This window comes from Plecotus auritus (genome assembly GCF_963455305.1).
Source record: "Plecotus auritus genome assembly, chromosome: 2".
Classification (NCBI taxonomy): Eukaryota; Metazoa; Chordata; class Mammalia; order Chiroptera; family Vespertilionidae; genus Plecotus; species Plecotus auritus.
The window spans coordinates 111,210,012-111,223,327 of record NC_137771.1 but is presented as its reverse complement, the minus strand read 5'-3'; the positions used below and the strand labels follow the sequence as shown (position 1 = coordinate 111,223,327).

Below are 13,316 nucleotides of genomic sequence, written 5' to 3'. Positions count from 1 at the left end.
GGGGCCCAGCCCACAATCCAGTCATGTGTCTCAACCAGGAATCAAACAGGTGATCTCTTGGTTCATAAGTCGATGCTCAACCACTGAGCCACACTGACCAGGCCCAACAAACTTATTTCATTTAATTGGTCACCCAATTTTCTGAGGAACTAGACCTTCCTTCTATTACAAGGAGAAAAGCAAGACTGGATATTGGGTTGGTAAATAGCAATCTATCCCACAGGCTTTAAATAAATAGTCTTCCCCAAAAGACAAAGTGAGGAACAACATTCCTGGTAATGGAAACAGAACATGCAAATATAAAAGTCTATAGAGTATTTGGTGGATAGGGAAACTCTGAGTAGCCTGGAAATACCTTCCATGTCAAACTTAGTAAATCAACCTTTTTATTTATTTCTTTTTAATATATTTTTTACTGATTTTTTTTAAGAGAGAGGAAGGGAAAGAGATAGATAGAAACACCAATGAGAGAAGAACAACATCGATTGGCTGTCTCCTGCACGCCCCTGATTGAGCCACAACTGGGCATGTGCCCTGACCGGCAATCAAACCAGGAACCTCCTGGTTCCTGGTCAATGCTCAACTGCTGAGCCACACCCACCGGGCAAATCAACATTTTTTTTTAAGTCAGTGGATTTTCTGACTTTGGGGTATGTGTTGTGGTTATTGTTGTTCATAGGAACCCTTTTGTTTGGATGGAATTTTATGTGGAACTCTAAGGTAAAAAAGCTAAAAGAGAAGCACTTCTGGTTCTAGGTGGAATTGGAGAACTTTACTTTAATAATTATAAGGTAGAGACTGATAAGTCATAGGGGAATTCTATATAATAAAGAGGTAATATGCAAATTGACCCTCACATCCTCACACAAGATAGCCACCCCCATGTGGTCAAAGATGCCTGCCACAAGATGGCCGGCAGGGGAGGGTAGCTGTGGGCGATCAGGCCAGCAAGGGAGGGCAGTTAAGGGCGACCAGGCCAGCAGGGAAGGGCAGTTGGGGGCGACCAGGCTGGCAAGGGAGGGCAGTTGGGGGTTACTGGGCCAGCAGGGGAGGGCAGTTGGGGGCAATCAGGCCAGCAGTGGAGCAGTTAGGCATTGATCAGGCTGGCAAGGGAGTGTTAGGAGATGATCAGGCTGGCAGGCAGAAGCAGTTAGGGCAATCAGGCAGGCAGGCAAGCAAGGGTTGGAAGCTAGCAATCCCCGATTGTGAGAGGGATGGCCCCCAAGGGGTCCCAGATTAGAGAGGGTACAGGCTGGGCTGAGGGACACCCCCCCCCCAGTGCACAAATTTCATGCACCGGGCCTCTAGTAGTAGATAAAAGATCAATGGGATTTCAGAGGCAGTAACAGTTGAGCTCTGTATGAATGAATTTGGGATTTCCAGGTGCCAAGGTGAAGAGAAAACTATTCAAATGGTGGGAACAACATATGCAAAGACCCAGAGGGACAATAATATATAAACAGGAATCGGGGCTTAATCTCATTTATCAGAAACTAAGGCTTGTGAAAGAGTTTTGGAATAAAGTTGGAAAGATAAGTGGGGTGGGATTAATGGAGGGCAATTTGGTTCAAATATATAGCCAAAGACATATCCATGAATGGAGGCCTCTGACCTCGCCACTTAACAGTACAGTAGCAGCATTGTGCCTTTGTATTCCAACTTCTTTTAATAATAAGCAGGATACACTTGTACTCTGAGTTCCCAGTGTACACAGGCCTATTGATACCACACAATATATGTGGTCTGGCTCTGGATCCATGTATACCTAAAAGGAAAAATCCCTTAAGAAGGGTAAATCCACTCTTCAGTCTGCTAAGGAATGATCCCCAGTGCCTCCCACTAAACCAATTGCAACCTAACTCTCTAGGTCCCTGGTCACACAGCCACTTAGTCCTTAAGTCAACTGATCCCAGCAAGTTCAGACCCTGAGGAGGGAGTGAGCTGGTATACACTATCCCTCCTCTATGGAGCTCTCTCTTTATCTATACTTAGGGGCTATTAATGTGGCACATGTTTTGGAAAATAATTTGCAAACTGTAGGAGGCTACCCATAATAGGTCATGAAATTATTTCAATAACTCAAAACCAACATTTATAAAAAAATAAATAGAAGAGAATACTGTGGTAGTCAGAATAGGATAGACTATACATTTCCCAATTTTCAGTGGCCCATCAAGCAGTTTTACTTCTCTTTCATGTAAAGACTGCTAAAGATATGGGTGATCCTATAGGACAATTGTCCTCCATGTGGCAACTCAGTGATCCAGTCAGCTTGGGTCTGATTCCATTATCTCAACCTGAGTCCTCCTTGGGTCCCTGTAGCAAGGAAAGAGTCAGCGGGAGGGTTATACTCTGGCTTTCTATGTTTCAGTGTAGAAGTGACACTGACCACAGCACATTGGCCAGAATTAGTCATATAGCCCCACCTATATCAAAGATACTGATGTCCCTACTTCAGGTACCTGAAAGAGAGCTAGACAGTGGTGCACACAAGCAGTGTCTTCTGTATGCATAATAGAAGACAGATGAAATGGAAATAGATAGGATAGGATAGGATAGGATAGGATAGGATAGGATAGGATAGGATAGGATAGGATAGGATGATAGAACAGGATAGGGTAGGGTAGGGTAGTATAGCGGGGTAGGCTATGGTAGGGGATAGACTAGATCCAAGTGCATGCACAGAAGTGTTTTTAGTTTTACATGTGTATAATTGAGCAGATGTAGGGGTATGTATTGAGTACCAATCATGAAATGTACTTCCAGGCAGGAGTTGAGTTAGAAGTGAAAATGACTGCATCTGATAGAAAAAAATGTGCCTGGAGAGGAGAATGAGAGTATTTATTACATGTGACTCTATAACAACAAGGGGCGCTCCTCTTGTGTCTGCTCAGTTAAAGGAAAGAGAGTTTAATGTTTCCTGAGCAGGCTTCATTCCATAACTCAAAAATCCCTCTATGTCACTTACACAGATTCCAGTAAAAACTCAATGAGTTACAGGATCAGCATTGCTGGTGTGTGTGTGTGTGTGTGTGAGAGAGGGGGGGGGGGGGAGGGAGAAGGAGGAGGAGGAGGAGGAGGAGGAGAAGGAGAAGGAGAAGGAGAAGGAGAAGGAGAAGGAGAAGGAGAAGGAGAAGGAGAAGGAGAAGGAGAAGGAGAAGGAGAAGGAGAAGGAGGGAGGGAGAGAAGGAAGGAGGGAGGCAGAGGGAGAGATAGAGAGTTTAGTATTCCTCAAAGAGCCTCAGGGTATGTATTCTATCTACTCAGGAGTTTGTTAAATGGGCAGGAATGGAAGGTGCATAGAGAAAAGTTAGAGTGGTGTCAAGGACAACCAGAGCCCAGAGACATAAACATGAGGATGGAAAAGGGCTGCTCTGAGGTGACCTTAAGAACTGGATGCCCTTGCCTGGCCAGTGTTGCTCAGTGGTTGAGGGCCAACTTATAAACAGGAGATCACAATTTGATTCCTGATCAGGGTTTTCGGACTTCATCCCTATTGAGGGGCATGCAAGAGGTAGCCAATCAATGATTCTCTCTCATCACTGATGTTTCTATCTCTCCTTCTCCCTTCCTTTCTGAAATCAATAAAATTCTATTTTAGAAAAAGAGAACCTGATGCCCAATCTGAAAGCACTAAGCTTCCAAGTCAGCCCTTGCTCCTGTGGAGACAGGCCCTCATGATGTAAGTGCTGCATTGCACCTGCTGGCATAAACCTGCTCAGTCCCTCCCTGGGACCCTATAGGGGGCTGAGGGGTATCAGCTGAGAGAATTTGCACTATCTTTCTGGGAGCTCCAGCATAGAAGAAATGCTATGAACTCTGCAGGGCATGTGGTTGGTGCTTCCTGAGTTAGCTGGTGTGGGGTGATTGAAATATATTTCTAACACACAGCTCTTCAGGGGACAGTAAAAAAAGGAATGTTAACTAACATTTATTGAGTGCTTACTATGTGCCTAGAACTGTGGTAAAAATTGTATATATTTTCACCTCACTTAATCATCTCCCCTATGAGGTCTCTATTGTAAGCTATTTCCATTTAATGGATGAGGAAAATGAGGATCAAAGAGCTTAGGAAATTTGCCCCCTCTTAGATAATAAGCAGCAGAGCCATCCTCTCTAAAAAGTATTTAACAACTTCTAAGAAATATTGGTATTATTCAGAAATAGCAGGAAGTTATGAGCCAAATTGTTTCCCAAAAAAAAGATATTGAAGTCCTAGCCCCAGGACCTCAAAATGTGGCCTCATAGGGAAACAGAGTTATTGCAGACACAGTTAGTTAAGATGAGATCATACTGCAGTAGGGTGGTTTCTAATCCAATATGACTACTTGCTTGTAAGAAGGTGGTCATGTGAAGACACAAAGAGAACACCATGGAAAGACAACGTAGAGATAGGAGTGATGCATTGCAAGTCAAGGAAGCCCAGGATTCTGGCCATAGCAAGCGTGAGAGAAGCACGGGACAACTCTCCCTCAGAGCCCTCAGAGGGAACCAACCCTGCCCACACCTTAATCTCAGACTTCTGGCCCCCAGAACTGTGAGACAATACATGCCTGTTGTTTTAAGCCACCCAGTTCATGGTACTTTGTTACAGCAAACCTGGGAAACAAATACACAAGGTAATTGCAGTCTCTTCATGATTACCTAACCAGATCTAACACAGCATCATGTGTCTCCTTAGCAACAAGAAAATTGAGGCACAAAGTGGTGGAGACTTTTGCTCAAATTGAAAAGCACTCACAGCAGCCAGAACCTCAGCCATCCATGTTTGGTGTGTGCTGTCTCCCTCCCCATGAAAGCATTGAAGGCAGTTTCCTCTTTAACTCCATGCTCTGAGAATCCTGTCCCATAGGGTTTACACTGCAGTTGACAGTGCAGACGTGACTGTTTCTATTTCTGCAGAGGTAGAAAATGAGCACAATTATGTATCCCCATGGGAATCCCTGCCAGTGCCCACATGGAGACAGTGCCCATCAGACACACACTCTGTTCTGGGAGTTAAGGGGAAGAGCCCAGCCCCATGGGTACTGGATGAGCCAGAGCGCTTGGGCAGAGCTAACTGCATCCGTCTTAAATATGAATTCTGGGGTAGCCAGCTGAACCTCCAACACTCACAAGACCACATCCAATTGATGATGGAGGGAGGCATCGAGGGAAGATTTTCCTCCAAACTGGAGCAGAGACTTAGAACACTGGAGCAGTCACTTCTCATAGCCTCATTCCCCTACACACCCCTGGGGATATGGCCCAGAAAGGCTTGCTGAAGATCACTGTGAGCTGACAGAGGCAGCCTGGATCTGAGCAACATTTCCTCTAAGCAGAGACCACCAAAAGCTAAGACCCTATGTTAGTAGCAGAAGCATGTTTCTCCCGGAACTGTTTTCTTTCAAAACACTTGAACCAAATGTAATATTCCATTAGTACAAAGAATTTCAACTGTGTCTGATAGGCAGCACAAATTCCTGGAACTCTGTTGATCCCATCCTGTGTCTGAAGGAAAAAGTTTTAAGGAGATGAAGCAAGAGTACTAAAAGTAATATGATTTGTGCCATTGTTATTATTACTGCACTGTTCAGCTCATAGATGTGGTGCCTTGACATCTAGTCCTTAGAGAAACCAGATGCTGTTCTGCTCTACAATATTTTAACCAGTGGTTTTCAGGGGAATGTTAAAATGCAGATTACTATGTCTCCACCCAAGAGGGTCAGAGATTCTGAGGCAGATGGTCAGATGACCACATTGTCGAAACCCAAGTGTAGACTTTCTTCCGTATTAAGATCTGGAGTTGTGGATCATATGAACTCTCAGGTTTCCTCCAGCTTCAGGATTCCAATATTTCCCCCTCTTATCTGTGTTTATCTTGAGTTCACTTGCCCTACTTACACTGGTTGCTTTGGTGTCCTACCAGCGTCTTCTTTCCTTTAACTTTTCCAACAAACTCTTCTGCCCTTTCTTTGTTCATGGATTGTCTGTCTGGAACTGAAGAGCCCAACTGAATTATCTTAACATTTGATAGGTAGATCCTACTAGTATACATATCACTGATAAGACCAACTCCCAATACAAATAGGATAGCTAGCATACCACTTTATCACCCTTTAGTCTGCCCTCATCCTTAATACTTAATCACTCCTAACCAGAGTCTCCCAGATCAAGACCTCAAGGGAAATATAGATGGGTTTCAAGACACCTGGGAACTCTCTGTAATATCACATGAAATTGTAAACTTATAGGCATGAGAGATGCTAGTATAAGGCCAGGAAAAGTAAAAGACCATGGCTCCAGGAACCATCTGACTCACCTGGCATAGGAAGTGCATTTTGATAAATCTAAGCTCCATTGCTTGGATCATGGACGGTTCCCAGTTAGATTAGGTAGTTCATACAGAGTTCAATTTAAAAATCTAGTAGACCACATCCCCATTCATTAGTAATGTGCTAGAGCAGCTAGACACTAATTATCAAAGATAGATGATCAAATAAAATACAGTTCCTGGAGGATTCTGGGAAGATGGCAGATGGCACTGGCATTAATAACAGTCTTTCAATTTTTGCAAATCCCAACATAAAGCTGGACAGAACACTGAGATTACAGAGCCAAAGCACACAGACATGTTTATATAAAACTAGGGGCAAGTTTTCTCACAAACTCCAAGTTACAAGTGAGCAGAGACAGCAAGTGTTAGTGCAGGAGAAAAAAGGAAGAACAGGATTTAAAACTAGAACTACTAAATAGTCAATAGTATTTCCTAGAAAGTGTAGTTGGGCCACTTTAATAAGAAGTTGGGGCAGGGAATAGAGGATGTTGCCTTCTCTAACAGGAGTAATTAAAAGGTCCCAGCTACAAGGACTGAAGGGACTAAAGTAGTCAAGACCCCTGAGAGCTCTCAGAATGGATCTCCCAGGGTTCCATTCCAGGCCAGGGACCTACACTCAGTAGAAACTGCCTGGTGTAGAATCCAAACTAAGTTGGGTTGAGACAATAATGTTGAAGGAAAGATGAGGTCCAGGTAAGTTGGGGAAGGAAACAGGGCAGGAAAACTCAAAATGCAAGCCCAATGCTTACATTATATAAAAACAACAAAAAAGGGAACCCTGTCAAGTTAAAAAGCTTTCCTAAACCCTGCCTCATTCTATAAATTCAGGAAAACTAATTTCACATTAAAAAATAACAACAAAAAAAAGAGAAGTAAAGTCCCATACAGAGTTATTGTAAGAAAAAAAAAAAGATAAGTTACTTTAAGAAAAAGGAGGAAAATAAAAGCATGCCCAAAAGACATGCCCATAAATACATCAAAATTATAACATACTATATTAAAACAAGTTAAAAGACATTAAGAAAATGATACAAGACATGAAAGAACACAAATCAAAATAAGAAAACAAAAACTCTGGAAATACTTTAAAATAAAGAAAAATATTTCAGAAATGAATAGTAAATTAAAAGGATACAAAAGCAAAAAAAAAAGATGTATACTACTTTAAGATAAATATCAGGTTAAAAGAAAGAAAATATTTTAAATCAAAAGAAATAAAAAAAATGATAAAGATTCAAGAGAAAATTAAATATTTTGAAGAAAGGCAAAACAATGAATATCCAGAAAATAGGAGTCTTAAAGAAAAAGAGCAAAGCAAAGAAGCAAAACAAGTATTAATTCAAGAGAGCCTTCCTGAAATACAACACACTTAACACATTTGGAACTACACATTGAAAGAGACACCGTGTATTTGACAGTATCAGCCTAAAATGACAAACATCAGAAAAATTTTAGTGAAATTAATGAACTTTAAAGAAAAAGTCCTTTGGTCATCTAGAAAACACCATGTGATTTATAAGAGAAAGAAATGTATTACTATTATTATTATGACTTTCCATCCCTCTGTGGCTGACTCCTAGCCTCATTTCTGTCAAACTTCTATCCAACAGAGACCAAACACTATCAGCCCCAGGTACATAATGGTCAAAGGAATGGAGGTTCCTTACATATGACACAATTTCTCAAATATACATACTCCAAGAAATTGCCTTTCCTCTTCTTCCTGTTGTAAATGGTGATTCATCTGGTTGCTTCTGAGGTGGTGGGTGGGGGTGGGGTGCTGGCTGGAAGTTCCTCCTGCACAAAGGAACTTTCTGTGGTAAATTAAAACCATTTATACCTTGATTGGGGAAGATGTCAGTGGCATCAATAGCAGTCTTTGTTAAATATTTTAAAATTTATGTTAATTATAGTTGACATACAATATTATTTTAGTTTCAGATTTAAAACATAGTGATTCAACATTTATGTACTTTATGTTCCCTCCATCTCTGTCACCTCTGGCAACCATCAGTTTGTTCTCTGTATCTATAAGTTTGTTTCTGTTTTGTTTTATTTGTTCATTTGTTTTGGAGTGTGTGTGTTTTAGATTCCTTATATATGTAAAATCATACAGTATTTGTCTTTCTCTGTACAACTTATTCCACTTAACACAATACTCTCTGGTCCATCCATGTTGTCACAAATGGTTTTGTTGTTATTGAATTGCATGAGTTCTTTATATATTTTGGATATTAGTCCCTTGTTAGATATGTGATTTGCAAATACTTTACCTCATTCAATAAGTTGCCTTTCTATTTTGTTGATGGCATTCTTCACTGTGAAGAAGCTTCTTAATCCTCCTATATAATAAAAGGATAATATGCAAATTGACTGAACAGCAGAATGACTGGTTGCTATGACGTGCACTGACCACCAGGGGGTAGATGCTCAATGCAGGAGCTGCCGCCTGGTGGTCAGTGCACTCCCACCAGGGGGAGCCTCTGCAGCAGTGCTAAAGATGTCCAACAGGAGTGGGCCTAAGCCATTGTTAGTCAGACATCCCCCGAGGACTCCCCGAAAGGGCACAGACTGGGCTGAGGGACCCCCCCTCCAGTGCACAAATATCGTGCATGGGGCCTCTAGTATAATATAGTCCAACTTATTTATTTTTGCTTATGATGTCAGATTTTTAAAAATCAACACAAGACCTATGTCCATTCTTTATGTCTATGTTTTCTTCTAAGAGTTCTATGGTTTCAGATCTTACATTCAAGTTTTTAATCCATTTTGAGTTAATTTTAGTGTATAATGTAAGATAGTGGTCAAGTTTCATTTTTTTGCATGGGGCTGTCCAGTTTTCCCAACACTATTTTTTGAAAAGACTGTTCTTTCTACATTATATATTCTTGGTTCCTTTGACATAAATTAATTTACCATATATGCACAAATTTATTTCTGGGCTCTGTTCTGTTCCATTGACTGTTTTAAATGCCAATATCATACTGTTTTAATTACTATGGCTTTGTAATATAGTTTGTAATCAAGGAGTATTGTGTCTCCAGCTTTGTTCCTTTTTCTCAAGATTGCTCTAGCTATTCAGAGTGTTTTTGTAGTTTCATACAAATGTTAGGATTATTTGTTCTATTTCTTTGAAAACTTCCATTGGGATATTGATAGGAATTGCAATAAATCTGCAAATTGCTTTAAGTAATATGGACATTTTGACAATATTGATTCTTCTAATCCATGAGCACAGAATAGCTTTCCACGTATTTGTGTCTTCTTCAGTTTCTTTCATTAATGTCTTATGGTTTTTGATATACTGGTCTTACACCGCCTTGGTTAAATTCATTCCTGGATATTTTATTATTTTTTTCTGTCTGTCTTTCTTTCCTTCTTTTTTTTTTTAAGATTCCCACTTTTTAAAAGTTTTTATTGTTGACACTATTACAATGTTCCCCATTTGGCTTCCCTCTTTACCAACCTCCACCCAGCTCCCACTCCTCCTCCCTCTGGCCATCACCACACTGTTGCCAGTTTATTTTTGGTGTCTAGAAACAAAACAGATTGTTGTGTAATTATTTTGTCCTGCAACCTTACTAAATTCATTTATTAATTCTAACAGTTTTTTGATGGAGTCTTTATGATTTTCTATATGTAATATCATGTCTGCAAATATCTTAAAATAGTGACAGTTTTACTTCTTTTCCATTTGAATGCCCTTTATTTCTTTTCCTTGCCTAATTGCTCTGGCTAGGACTTCCAATTCTATATTGAATAAAAGTGGTGAGAGTGGGTATCCTTGTCTTTTTCCTGACCTTAGAGGAAATGCTTTCAGCTTTTCACCATTGAATATTATGTTAGCTGTGGACTTATCATATATAGCTTTTATTATGTTGAAGTATGTTTCCTCTGTGCCCCTTTTATTGAGAGTTTTTATCATAAATGGATATTAAATTTTGTCAAATGCTTTCTCTACAACTTTTGAGAAGATCATATGATGTTTATCCTTCATTTTGTTAAGGTGGTGTATTACATTGACTGCAGATGTTGAGCCATCCTTTCATCCCTGGAATAAATTCCAGCTGATCATGGTGTATGATTCTTTTAATGTAATTTTTAAATCTGTTTGCTAATACTTTATTGAAAATGTTTGCATCTATGTTCATCAGGGGTATTGACCTGTAATTTTATTTTCTTGTAGCATTCTTGTCTTGTTTGGCATCAGGGTGATTCTGGCCTCAGAAAATGAGTTGGGAAGTGTTATCTACTCTTTTATTTCTTAGAAAAGCTTGAAAATAATTGGTAGTAATTCTTTAACTGGTAGAATTCAACAGTGAAGCTGACTGGTTCTGAACTGTTGTTTATTGGGAGGTTTTTAATTACTGATTCACTATCCTTACTAGTGATTGGTTTGTTTAGATCTTCTATCATATGATTGTTTCAGTCTTGGTAGGTTGTATATTTCTAGGAGTTTATCCATTTATTCTAGGTTGTCTAATTTGTTGGCATATAAATATTCACAGTAGTCTTTGATGATCCTTTGCATTTCTGTGGTATCAGTTGTAACATCTTCTCTTTCATTTCTGATTTTATCTATTTGAGTCTTCTCTCTTTTTTTCTTGGTAAGCCTAGTTAAATGCTTGTCAATTTTGTTTATCTTGGTTTAACTAATTTTCTTTATTTAGTCTCTAATTCATTAATTTTTGCTCTAATTTTTATTGTTTCATTTCTTCTACTTACTTTTAGCTTTACCATATTGTTCTTCTTTTTCTAGTTCCTTAAAGCATAGAGTTAGGTTGTTTATTTGAGACTTTTCGTGTTTCTTGAAGTAGGCATTATCAATATAAACTTCTCTCTTTGAAATGCTTTTGCTGCATCTCACAAACGTTGGTATATTATATTTCATTTTCATTTGTCTCAGGTATTTTTTAATATAATAAAGTTATACTTTCATTATATTTCTCAGAAGAAACTTCTTATATCAAAGAAAGTAGCAACATATTTAAGATAGCCAAATACAGACAGTGTAAGCCAACAATTTTATTTCCGGGTGGATGGGGGGAGACACTTTCAAACTATAAAGGTCACAAACTGTTATTAATATTCAAGAACTCAGAGAATGTTCCCATGATTCCTTCATGAGGAATCTACTGAAGAGCAATTAGACAATTGACAATTAAAATGACTAAAAAAAAAAAAAGTAAAAAATCACATTGACATAAAAAACATTGGCATAAGCCTTAAGGTGAGCATAAATATATAGTTACCTTTAGAGTTAGGAATAAATTGGGGGAGGAAAGAGCGGGAGAGAGAGAGAGAGAGAGGGAAATACCCCATCGGATTGAAAGAAAAAAATGTTCATTACGCAATGCTAAGTTTGCATTTTACTTTTGTAAAATTATTTTGGCATCTTGCTTTTTCAGTGTACTGAGAATTTCAAACAGGGCAAGTTGCCCAGTCCTCTCTGGGAGCCTTGACAAACCTCTTTGGTTTCGGTTTTGTTTCCTTTTTACATGACCTCTCTAGAAATACTGCTTCCTTGTTGTCGGTTCTCCCTGCAAGAGCATGTTTCACTGACATATGCACACCACAGACACTAATGAGATCAGGTGTCCTTGCACATGCCTGCGTGAGAGGGTCTGAGCTCACCAGCAAGGACCAGGAGTGTAAGCTTTTCTGCTGACTCTGCCCTGAAAAAATTACCTTCTACCAGGGATGATGGGGTAAACCCAAATAGCAAAGGGAGCCTTTGTATTATTTAAAATCATTTGTATATCTATAAAAGGAAGGAGAAATAACACTAATAAAAATTAATGGGAGATCATCAAGGGCTTTCCAGAGTTGTAGATATATGTTTAATATGTTATAGGGAATGCCAGGCTCTGAACTTTAATATCTTCCTTAGTCCTTAACTGAGGGCAGCAGCCCATGTGAAGAGTCATCAAGCTTGCATGTGCAGTCAGAAATACAGACCCTCTAAAGTGTCTTTCCAGTCACTCTCCTTGCATCAAAACTAGGCTGGGTTCATGAGCATCCCTGCATTGTCACCACTTTGCTGGCGAATTATTTGAAGCCAGAGGCAACCAGACTCCTGTCTGCTGTGGGCTGCATGTCCCCTCATCCGAGCACACTTGGGGATCACAGGATGGCAGGTGTCCATGGTCCAGCTAGAGATGGATGCCAGTAGAGCCATCCCCAGAGTCTGCTGTGTCCCAAGTGCCTGGTGACTGTGGATCTTCACCAGCCAACCAATGTGAGCTACTTTCCATGTTTCCCCATTCTCCTGGTTATTAAAGCTTTGCAGGAAGTTGATGAGGTATTTTCCAGAAGAGGAAATAATATAAAGCTTAAAAGTTGTTTCTGTTGGAATGGTGAAATGATTTGGCTACTTTTCTTTGAACAAAACCTATAATATGGTAACCTGCGCTAGCCCCTGGGGGTTCCACTATTGCTAGATGGAAGGGAAGCACAGAGGCTTTAGATGAACAGGTTTTTTCGACTCCTTAGAGTTGGAGTGAAGAGGTGAGAAAGATGGGTGCTAGACAATAGAATAAACCTGTCACCTGGTTTTTAACATAATTTTGTATACAGAGGAATTGAAGTATGCAGCATGAAGTGACTATGTTGAACATCCTATCTAATAAAAGAATAATATGCAAATTGACCATCACTCCAACACAAAAGATGGCCTCCCCATGTGGTCAAAGATGGCCACCCCATATGGACACAAGATGGCCACCACAAGATGGCCGGCAGGAGAGGGCAGTTGTGGGCAATCAGTCCAGCAGGGGAGGGCAGTTGGGGGAGACCCAGGCCTGCAGGGGAGGACAGCTTGGGGGGGCCAGGCCTGCAGGGGAGGGCAGTTGGGAGGGACCAGGCTGGCAAGGGAGGGCAGTTGAGGGGAACCAGGCCTGCAGGGGAGGGCAGTTGTGGGCAACCAGGCTGACAGGGGAGGGCAGTTGGGGGGGACCAGGCCTGCAGGGGAGGGCAGTTGCGGGGGACCACGCTGGCAAGG

General features: G+C 40.4%; 1 protein-coding gene across 1 annotated transcript in view; it reads left to right on the top strand.

Moving 5' to 3' along the window:
* The window catches only part of SLC9A9 (solute carrier family 9 member A9), a gene marked incomplete at its 3' end in the record, with an annotated part of 980,651 nt that overhangs the window by 965,300 nt on the left and 2,035 nt on the right, over positions 1 to 13,316 (top strand).